This window comes from Schistocerca piceifrons, chromosome 4, assembly GCF_021461385.2.
Source record: "Schistocerca piceifrons isolate TAMUIC-IGC-003096 chromosome 4, iqSchPice1.1, whole genome shotgun sequence".
Lineage (NCBI taxonomy): Eukaryota > Metazoa > Arthropoda > Insecta > Orthoptera > Acrididae > Schistocerca > Schistocerca piceifrons.
The window spans coordinates 612,926,841-612,939,070 of record NC_060141.1 but is presented as its reverse complement, the minus strand read 5'-3'; the positions used below and the strand labels follow the sequence as shown (position 1 = coordinate 612,939,070).

The following is a 12,230-nucleotide window of genomic DNA, read 5'->3' as shown; positions in this document are numbered from 1 at the left end:
CACAATGACATGAAACAAAAAAGAAATGAAATCAGAACATCGATTACACTAATTTATCGAAAAATCAGATGAAAAAAAAAATTTACTTATATGTACAATAGTACAGCGTTGTTGTTGTTACAAACAGATACCAGCAGAGGTTGAATTTGTCGTAAATTAAAGATTGTGAGATAAAAATGAATTTATCAATTTTCATTGCTTAACTTATTGCGTTCATTCGATGTATTTCGACAAACAGAGGTATACTTCTGCTTGCAAGAGGATATTCGGATTTGCGTTCAAGAAAAGATTGTTGAAATAACTTGTTTTGGCACCCTGTATCTTTTACATAGGCAATTCAATTCTCGTCGTTGTGAGACACCACAGTTTTAACATTCAAATGTGTCTGACACTTAGAAAACGACATGACACGCACGACAACTTCATACGACTTCTCACTACCACTCGTCAGTAAGAACGAAGATTATACGCGGTCCATTCACAATAATGTGACCACCAGTTAAAAGCCTAAAGAACCACTTTTTGCACAGCGTTCATTCAGGAACAGCTGTGCAGGATACCGGTGGGTATGTGGAGCCATGTCGTCTCCAGTGCCGTGGCTAGCAACTGGAGGTTTCTAGGTCGACAGGGTTTAAATCCGGGGAGTCTGGTCACCAGGGAGTATCATAAACTCCTCCTGGCGTTCTTCGAAACGCGCACGTACGCTGCAAGCTGTGTGACACGTTGCTGCCCGCAGATGCCATCTTGCACCCCGTACAGGCCAGCGGCATAAAACGTGATTCATGTGCCACCTGTCACCATTCAGTTGACGTCCAGTTGCGGGATTGGAATTCAAATCCCAGCCTTCGTTGCCCATGAACAACATTCGGCATGGGTGCGTGAACCAGGCGTCTGCTGCGGAGGCCCGTAAGCAGCAACGTACGCTGAACGGTCGTTGAGGAGACACTGTTAGTAGTCCCTTGGTTCATCTGGGTGGTCAGTTACCCAGCCGTCGTTCAGCCTTACCATCTATGCACCAGTTGTCTCGCCGCCGATTTTGGACAGCATCATTTTGCCATGCTCGGTAACTTTATCCACGGCGGCAGGCACTCAGTTTACAAATTTAGGGTCGTTGAGCATAGGCGATTGTCACATCAGTGTGACTGGACCTTGCACATGTATCAAAGGTGGTCTTTTCCATAACAACTTAGTTGCGTACCAACAACCTTTTCTTTAAAGTTATTTTTTTTTAAATTTTATAATTGTTGTTGTTGTGGTCTTCAGTCCAGAGACTGGTTTGGTGCAGCTCTCCATGCTACTCTATCCTGTGCAAGTTTCTTCATCTCCCAGTACCTACTGCAGTCCGCAGCTCGTGGTCGTGCGGTAGCGTTCTCGCCTCCCACGCCCGGTTTCCCGGGTTCGATTCCCGGCGGGGTCAGGGATTTTTTCTGCCTCGTGATGACTGGGTGTTGTGTGATGTCCTTAGGTTAGTTAGGTTTAAGTAGTTCTAAGTTCTAGGGGACTGATGACCATAGATGTTAAGTCACATAGTGCTCAGAGCCATTTGAACCTACTGCAGCCTACATCCTTCTGAATCTGCTTAGTGTATTCATCTCTTGGTCTCCCTCTACGATTTTTACCCTCCACGCTGCCCTCCAACTCAATTGGTGATCCCTTGATGCTTCAGAACATGTCCTACCAACCGATCCCTTCTTCTAGTCACGTTGTGCCACAAATTTCTCGTCTCCCGAATTCTATTCTATACCTCCTCATTAGTTATGTGATCCACCCATCTAATCTTCAGCATTCTTCTGTAGCACCACATTTCGAAAGCTTCTATTCTCTTCTTGTCCAAACTATTTATCGTCCATGTTTCACTTCCATACATGGCTACACTCCATACAAATACTTGCAGAAACGACTTCCTGACACTTAAATCAATACTCGATGTTAACAAATTTCTCTTCTTCAGAAACGCTTTCCTTGCCATTGCCAGTCTACATTTTATATTCTCTCTACTTCGACCATCATCAGTTATTTTGCTCCCCAAATAGCAAAAACCTTTAATACTTTAAGTGTCTCATTTCCTAATCTAATTCCATCAGCATCACCCGACTTCATTCGACTACATTCCATTATGCTCGTTTTGCTTTTGTTGATGTTTATCTTATATCCTCCTTTCAAGACACTGTCCATTCCGTTCAACTGCTCTTCCAAGTCCTTTGCTGTCTCTGGCAGAATTACAATGTCATCGACAAACCTCAAAGTTTTTATTTCTTCTCCATGGATTTTAATACCTACTCCGAACTTTTCTTTTGTTTCCTTTACTGCTTGCTCAATATACAGATTGAATAGCATTGGGGAGAGGCTACAACCCTGTCTCACTCCCTTCCCAACCACTGCTTCCCTTTCATGTCCCTTGACTTTTATAATTGACAGGTTTAAAGTCGATAACTTCAAATGGAAATACACTCCTGGAAATGGAAAAAAGAACACATTGACACCGGTGTGTCAGACCCACCATACTTGCTCCGGACACTGCGAGAGGGCTGTACAAGCAATGATCACACGCACGGCACAGCGGACACACCAGGAACCGCGGTGTTGGCCGTCGAATGGCGCTAGCTGCGCAGCATTTGTGCACCGCCGCCGTCAGTGTCAGCCAGTTTGCCGTGGCATACGGAGCTCCATCGCAGTCTTTAAACTGGTAGCATGCCGCGACAGCGTGGACGTGAACCGTGTGTGCAGTTGACGGACTTTGAGCGAGGGCGTATAGTGGGCATGCGGGAGGCCGGGTGGACGTACCGCCGAATTGCTCAACACGTGGGGCGTGAGGTCTCCACAGTACATCGATGTTGTCGCCAGTGGTCGGCGGAAGGTGCACGTGCCCGTCGACCTGGGACCGGACCGCAGCGACGCACGGATGCACGCCAAGACCGTAGGATCCTACACAGTGCCGTAGGGGACCGCACCGCCACTTCCCAGCAAATTAGGGACACTGTTGCTCCTGGGGTATCGGCGAGGACCATTCGCAACCGTCTCCATGAAGCTGGGCTACGGTCCCGCACACCGTTAGGCCGTCTTCCGCTCACGCCCCAACATCGTGCAGCCCGCCTCCAGTGGTTTCGCGACAGGCGTGAATGGAGGGACGAATGGAGACGTGTCGTCTTCAGCGATGAGAGTCACTTCTGCCTTGGTGCCAATGATGGTCGTATGCGTGTTTGGCGCCGTGCAGGTGAGCGCCACAATCAGGACTGCATACGACCGAGGCACACAGGGCCAACACCCGGCATCATGATGTGGGGAGCGATCTCCTACACCGGCCGTACACCACTGGTGATCGTCGAGGGGACACTGAATAGTGCACGGTACATCCAAACCGTCATCGAACCCATCGTTCTACCATTCCTAGACCGGCAAGGGAACTTGCTGTTCCAACAGGACAATGCACGTCCGCATGTATCCCGTGCCACCCAACGTGCTCTAGAAGGTGTAAGTCAACTACCCTGGCCAGCAAGATCTCCGGATCTGTCCCCCATTGAGCATGTTTGGGACTGGATGAAGCGTCGTCTCACGCGGTCTGCACGTCCAGCACGAACGCTGGTCCATCTGAGGCGCCAGGCGGAAATGGCATGGCAAGCCGTTCCACAGGACTACATCCAGCATCTCTACGATCGTCTCCATGGGAGAATAGCAGCCTGCATTGCTGCGAAAGGTGGATATACACTGTACTAGTGCCGACATTGTGCATGCTCTGTTGCCTGTGTCTATGTGCCTGTGGTTCTGTCAGTGTGATCATGTGATGTATCTGACCCCAGGAATGTGTCAATAACGTTTCCCCTTCCTGGGACAATGAATTCACGGTGTTCTTATTACAATTTCCAGGAGTGTATAATTGGATAGGTGGACTGCGAAATCAATCCAATTTATGATAAATAGTTAAGTTTGAAAAATAATAAAATTAATATTATTTATGTCAGATATATTTTGAACGTATATTCTGTAGAAAAGTGTACGAAACATTAAAAGTATACAGAACGCGAAAGTACAGTTCACAGCTTGTCTGTATTGTATAATAAAATTACGGAGTGTATGGAATAATCGATTTCTTTTCATGTATAGACAAGTGAAACTTAGGTAAAGTTTGGCTATTGACCAGTTACATTATAGTTTCGAAACTTTTATGTTTTTACTTGTTGTCGACTTTATTAATTACGTACTCGTCCCTTATGCTTCTAATAACAGGGAAAAATAAATAGTATTTTGGTAGAGATACAAACGTACTTGGATAAAGTATGAAAGTTACAACGTGCAAACAATCTCGACTGTTGAGTAGATACGAAATACGTAAAACGCACATTTCTGGCTATCTTACATCGCATCTTACATGTCCGCACGAAGAGAGGCAATGTATCGCATCTCTTTCCGAAGCAGCAAATAGGCCAGTGTAGCCGTCAGGAGTTTTGCAGCTCTTATAAAAGAGACTAACAATATACTAACCCCAAACGAAATGGCACTGAACAAGCTTTCCGTTTGAAACCAAGGAAAACATAATTGATACATGTGATACATTCCTAATAAAGCAAAGATTTCCTCAACCTGATTGTTGGTATGGCTCTGAGCACTATGGGACTTAACTACTGAGGTCATCAGTCCCCTAGAACTTAGAACTACTTAAACCTAACTAACCTAAGGACATCACACACATCCATGCCCGAGGCAGGATTCGAACCTGCGACCGTAGCGGTCACGCGGTCCAAACTGACGCGCTTAGAACCGCACGGCCACACCGGCCGGCTGATTGTTGGTATGAACAGTGCAATGACTCACAAGGAATGTTGTAGATGATATGTGTACTGACGCACACCTCGGTAATAGGGGGGCCTACTATTTAACGAGGACGCTGAACTACGGTATAAGTTAGCATAGCATTTTTCACTGGAACAAGTAATTTCCAGAGGTAAAAGAAGCTGGTAGCTACAAAATAAATAAAATCATAGACGGCTATAGGCGTTTTTTTTTTCTCTCAATAGTAAACGGACATCGTCCCCAAGGCCTCCTGTCAAAAGGATGGACATACAAAAATAAGTGAAAAAAATATAGAATCAACTGCGGACTTTTCTTCCTAGCCGCTGTACGCGCAAGTGGATTATGGAAGACGCAGCACCATTCTTGCCACTGTTTGACAGCGGAGTTCCACGAGTACATTAGCAGCCTTATTCGTAGTTTCTGTGTTCTATGATTATTTATAACGACTTTGCCTATGTAAAGGACTCTCTCGGACTTGCTGCCTCAAAGTTAAGTAAACACCAGTGTCATTCAGATTACGCGTACCTCTACTTATTTTTGCTTCCTGTCTAACCACCCACATATCGTCGGCACCCGCCTCTGGCGGATCCAGCTGTATGTATGTATATAGGTATACGTGTAGGTATACACATATATACTTTTATATCGTTGATCCGCTAGAGGTGGCTGCCGAGGAGTTGGTGGGGGGTTAGACAGGAAGCAGAAATAACTAGAAGTACTCGTAATTTGAATAACGCTGCTGTTTACTGAACTTGAAGCAGCAGCTACACACACACACACACACACACACACACACACACACACACACTTTTGTAATGTCTACCCGGAATCACTCCAAAAAAATACCACTCATCACGTGTTTGTGTTCTTATGATCTTCTGTATTTACTCTGGTAGACCTATCTGGTACGGATCCCAGACTGACAGGCAATATTGGTCGAGCGAGGGTTTTGTAAGCTACCTCCTTTGTTGAGAGACTAAAGTTCCTGAGGGTTCTTCTAATGAACCTCGGTCTGGCATCTGCTTTAGCCGTGATCAGTTTCATGTAGTCGTTTCACTTTAAATCCAGTGTGGACGGAAAGTGTGAGTTTGTTTCCCGTTACAAACAAAATGATTTTTAAAGTATAATTATAGGTGTGCATTCGATATGGAGGTCACAAATCAGCCCAGTGTGATATTTGTTTTATCGATATGTGTTACCAGAGACAGTATAACACCAAGCATAACCAGTACTGCAGCAGCGGCTGTACCACTCTCGCCTACACTGACTACTACTGCCATGCATAAGCGCTGCTGAAGTACTGACTGTTCATCCTGTTTCATTGTCTCTGTTAATGCATATCGATAAAACGAACTCTAGACCAAACTGGGCTGACGCTCTGTCGAGCGGACACGTAAAGTTCTGCTTTAAAAATCGTTTTATTTGTAATGGGAAACAAACCAACGCTCTCCGTTGACACAGAACGTTGCGTGAAAGATGTGGTGAGTGGTGTTTGTTTGGATTGAGTCCAGCAACACATATTGCAATTACGAAATTGCCGATATCTGCCGAAACACCATAAAGGACACGAGGACGAAGTTTGTTCTCTAAATGCTGATTAATTATTAAAATAAATTTACAGCAATCTTCTAAAATGTTACAGAAATGAATGATAGCCCACTAACTCTTTATTAGCCCGTAGGCGCAAGTTGCCATGAATACACAAATGGCGCACTTCTTGGTTTTGGGGACGTAGCAGTGATGTTGTTGTGTACCCTGTTTTTGTTTGGTGGAGGACATATTTTTTCTCATTGTGGAGTGGATGGTTCAAGTGGCTCTGATCACTATGGGACTTAACATCTGAGGTCATCAGTCCCCTAGAACTTAGAACTAACCTAAGGACATTACACACATCCATGCCCGAGGCAGGATTCGAACCTGCGACCGTAGCGCCTAGAACCGCTTGGCTACCGCGGCCGGATCTTGCACTCTCCACAGCTTCAAAAAACACAGCTTCGTTAGAGACCATCTGATCCTGACAGTCGGTCATTTCGCTCTGTCAGACCTATATTGTAGCAGCAAGCTGGTGCGGTCAACTTCCGTGCTAACTCTGCTCTACACCATTATGAGCTTCACTGAGAGAGAACGACTACAGCACCATTGTTCTCAGACTCGTCATAAACGCAAAGTTGCAATGGGAAGGAAGGCAGCAGTGTTGTAATAGCGGCGCCTTGAATTGTAAGCTATGCAACCCTCAAAATCCGAGTCCTACTCGCATAGTTTCTGATCTCTAGCGGACAGCTCGCGCAACCTGTTGAGACTGCTGTCATTTATCGCTCGTATATCGCGGACCTTGCACGAGAATCAAAGACAATAATCATGTAATGACTTTGTAAATAATGCACATCTTTGGCAGACTGAACTGCAGGATAAAAGATTTCTAGATATTTTCGGTGAATCTTAGCATATTAAGTACTTAGCCTGCTTCTTCTTCTTTGGACTGTTTCCTGGCCCCTGCCACCTTACCTGTTACACTTGAGAAGACAATGTGGGGAAATACTGGACGTTGTTATTTTCAGTATTTTAAATCTTGTGACAGGAGTTTATTGGATTTGGACAAAATATAGCAGAACTTGTTTAGCACATTTAGCATGTTTGCCTTATTTATGGGGATTACATATGCTACTCCTGCCATTCTATAAAAGAATGAAGATCCTGTTACATATGTAAGTCTACAGACTTTCCTGATCGTTGTCATTGATAATAAAATCTTCTTTCTTCTTAGGTCAGCTCATATACCTTTTCACGGTGAGCACTTTTTAGCTACCCAGGGGACACCAATGGAATCCTGAAGAAGGTCCCAGCATAAGAATCGAAACGTTAACGGTTGAAATACTTCGAAGAGAAACGTGATGAGGCCTAACGAATAAGAAGATTTTATCATCAATCCAGTTTCCTATTCGAAAACCTGTGACGATTAGTAAAGTTTGTACACCATATATTCTGTTACCCACAACGCTGCTGAAGACCTAACTGCCGAATGTGTATTTTACATATGATTTCATTTTAGAATTGTCTTTGACACTTGTGTGAAATTGCTGTCAACTTACATGATCCTTTCACCTCATAGTTTGAAATGCCATGTAAGTGACCTTGACATGATGATTCCTGTATGGTTAAACAATGAATATGTTGTTCTTGAGATGTACTGTGATATGCAGTGTAACTAACTTAGTAAGGACAGTAATGGTGTTCCGCTTATTAACAAATACTCGCTACGACTTTTAATGGTGTAAATTCTGATATTGTAAATAAATGTAAATGTCGTGTGACGGGCCTCCCGTCAGGCAGACCGTTCGCCTGGTGCAAGTCTTTCGATTTTACGCCACTTCGGCAACTTGCGCGTCGATGGGGATGAAATGATGATGACAACACAACACCCAGTCCCTGAGCGGAGAAAATCTCCGACCCAGCCGGGAATCGAACCCGGGCCCTTAGGATTGACAGTCTGTCGCGCTGACCACTCAGCTACCGGGGGTGGACTCTGATATTGTAATAACGCTGTAGTGTGTGTGTTTATTGCAGAATAACTTGAAAATGGCTATAAATTTAGTTTTAATCGAGTAATGTAAGGAAAGTAAATGGTAACTTTTGTGGTAAGACTAACTATGGCAGTAACAGTAAACTGTTTTGTTATTTAATTAGAATATAATATCAGTCATTTTTCATTCACATCTGGTAGTGTATGTTAACGTGAAAAATGCTGAGTTGCATCTTGGTTCATTAGCCACTTTACACACTACGCCTGCCGGCCGAAGTGGCCGTGCGGTTAAAGGCGCTGCAGTCTGGAACCGCAAGACCGCTACGGTCGCAGGTTCGAATCCTGCCTCGGCCATGGATGTTTGTGATGTCCTTAGGTTAGTTAGGTTTAACTAGTTCTAAGTTCTAGGGGACTAATGACCTCAGCAGTTGAGTCCCATAGTGCTCAGAGCCATTTGAACCATTTTTTGAACACTACGCCTCTTAAATAAGTGGCTGCTTAAATTAGTTCAAAGGTTGGAGGAAGGCAGTGGCATACCAACCTCTGATAGGACCGTGCCTAGAGAAGTTCTGCGGCGTTCAAAGTAAGGGTGATATATGACGTCATCAGGAGCAGCTCCTGTTAGAGACAAAATGTTTGCTGACATTTGCTGGTGACGCTAGGTGTCCGGCACTGCCAGACTTCACCAAGCTAGCAGGCTGCTAGTCACGTGTGCTGCATACTACACCCTAGTAAACTGATATTGATTTTCAACAAAAAAGTCTCGAGTGTCTCTAAGCGGAGAAAAGATGAGGAACTTTGGGTCGGCGTACCCCCTTCCACGTAGAGCAGATGACTGGATTAAAGGCAACACACATTGCAAACGCGCGTCGCAGAATGCCTGCGTCCTGCCGCCATTATGGCGCGTATCGAGAACATGAAGACGCGTAGATCGCCGGGAAGCATCAGCGAACGTATTATCTCTAACAAAATTTGTTCCCCATGACGTGATATAGCACCCCTTGACGTTTGATGCAAAGACTGTGCAAGTCAAACTTAATCTAAAATATGAATCATATAGCCCAAGGGTGTCAAACGCTGAAATGGGCCAAACAAACAAGACCAGATTCAGTTTTCATAGGAAAGTTTAATTTCTTTAGAAAAATATTGTACGAAGTAATATTATTATTTTCCCTATTTCGGGAGAAATCTTATTCTCAGTATAACTGGCCTCTGAGGCCAGTGTCATAAAGATTAAAATTCTTCTGGGTGTTGTGCCGCGTCATTTGATAAATTACTTTAATTATATACGGAAAAATCACAGTCAGGCAACGGCCTTGCCGCAGTGGATATACCGGTTCCCGTCAGATCACCGAAGTTAAGCGCTGTCGGGCGTGGTCGGCACTTGGATGGGTGACCATCCAGGCCGCCATGCGCTGTTGCCATTTTTCGGGGTGCACTCAGCCTCATGATGCCAATTGAGGAGCTACTTGACGAAATAGTAGCGGCTTCGGTCAAGAATACCATCAAAACGACCTATCCACATCCTCCACTGAGGATAACAAGGCGGTCGGATGATCCCGGTGGGCCACTCGTGGCCTGAAGACGGAGTGCTTTAAAATCACAGTTTCGACCATATTAAAACGGTGGCGGAACACCAGCGTGACTGTGGACGGCCTATGTTGTTCCAGGAAGACCGTGTGCTGGCAAAAGAGTGGTGGACACGCCAACGCAAAATACGAGAGGCGATTGAAGTTATTAAGCAACCTGACAACATCGATAGAGAGGACGGCTACAAACTTCCGGCGTCCTGACTGCCAGCTATCCATATCAACCGGGCCGCGAGCGGTCACGAACGCGAAAGCCGAAACAAACAGCTATACTGGAACTGTTGGTGCATTTCCACGCACACCAGGAAGGAAACGTACCCACCGGATGCCAAGCGCTGATCTGCGGACTGTCGTCAATCAGTTACAAGCCGGCTAGCCCACCGGTATCTTCTTTCCTACCCTTTTCCGTTCGCTGTGTCTAGCCAATTACGTTTTAGGGCCAATCAAGTTTCACAAATGCGACGTATTGGCACGAGCATCTACAGTAAATACACCCACCTTTCCTCGACCAACACCAGTCTTGCCCTGAGGAAGACCGTTGTAATACGGTCGAAACGTTCGTTTTACAGTTTATAATGAAAGTAATTTACACAATGACGCGCGATAACAGCCATAAGAGTTTTAATCATTATTCTCAATAATTACTTTCAAACCTGACGAAAGGTGAATGTCTGTAATTTCGGATCTGACAGGAAATTTATTTCCTTTCATGACTGATTAGAGCTGCTTACATCTGTAAGCACTTCCAAACACGGAAACTATTTCAGACGCAGATTTTCGACTATTTTCAAACCTTACAGGGAAACACATACATCAAAAAAAGTTTTGCATTATCCCGGTTCCCAGAACTCCTGATGATAGACGTTGACTGTGGATACCACAGACACAGCCCCTTTGACTGTTCAGAGATGTCACTAAACCCGCCCAAAGATGTAAACAACCATGCATGAGCAGCGTCTATTAGACGGACAGCCAATCAGTTCCAGTCATTCCACCAAGAAGGAGGTACACGGCTCGTGTTATCTGCAGCTCAACCATGCCTAGACGGTCAATACCGCGATTCGATCGCATCCGCATTGTTACTTTGAGCCAGGAAGGGATCTCAACAATTAAAGTGTCCAGGCGTCTCGGAGTGAACCAAATCGATGTCGTTCGGACATGGAGAAGATACAGAGAGACAGGATGTCGATGACATGCCTCGCTCAGGCCGCCCAAAGGCTACTATTGCAGTGGATGACCGCTACCTACGAATTATGGCTCGGAGGAACCCTGACATCAACGCTGTTATGTTGAATAATGCTTTTCGTGCAGCCACAGGACGTCGTGTTACGACTCAAACTGTGTGCAATAGGCTGTATGATGCGCAACTTCACTCATGACGTCCGTGGCGAGGTCCATCTTTGCAACCACGACACCATGCAGCGCGGTACAGCTGTGCCCAGCAACATGCCGAATGGACCGCTGAGGATTGGCATCACGTTCTCTTCCTCGATGAGTGTCGCATATGCCTTCAACCAGACAATCGTTGGAGACATGTTTAGAGGCAATCTGGTCAGGATGAACGCCGTAGACATGTTGTCCAGCGAGTGCAGCAAGGTGGAGGTTCCCTGCTTCTCCAGACATGAACGCTATCGAACATGCCTGGGATGGCTTGAAAAGGGCTGTTTATGGACGACGTGACCGACCAACCACTCTGAGGGATCTACGCCGAATCGCCTTTGAGGAGTGGGACAATCTGGACCAACAGTGCCTTGATGAACTTGTGGATAGTTTGCCACGACTAATACAGGCATGCATCAATGCAAGAGGACATGCTACTGGGTATTAGAGGTACTGGTGTGTACAGCAATCTGGACCACCACCTCTGAAGGTCTCCCTGCATGGTGGTACAACATGCAATGTGTGGTTTTCATGAGCAATATAAAGGGCGGAATTATGTTTATGTTGATCTCTCTTTCAATTTTTTGTACAGGTTCCGAAACTCTTGGAACCGAGGTGATGCAAAACATTTTTTATGTGTGTATTTACAACGTTATAATATGCCATCATCACTAAATTTTGTCGTCTAATCTGACACATTGCACCTGAATTACCTCCATATGCATTTCAACAGGTACTGATTCTAGATTTAGTGTATAAATCTAAGAGAACAAAGAAAACTTCCTTTCTGATAATTTAAAAACTTTTATACTCTTTGGGCTGTCATGTGTCAGCCGCCTACCAAAATATTCACTGATAGGTTTAGTGTGCCTGCGCGTAACGTGATACGATATTTACTTAACGTTATATAGGCGGGTCGGGTCGCACAAATAACCTTAACTGCCAGCTGTGGC

At 45.1% G+C, this 12,230-nt stretch overlaps 1 protein-coding gene and 1 pseudogene across 2 annotated transcripts in view; both read left to right on the top strand.

Annotated features, from left to right (window-relative positions):
* The window catches only part of LOC124796367 (protein cycle), a 946,497-nt gene that overhangs the window by 848,756 nt on the left and 85,511 nt on the right, over positions 1-12,230 (top strand). The gene's annotated exons all lie outside the window — the stretch shown is intronic.
* Positions 9,615-9,732, top strand: LOC124796679 (annotated as a pseudogene).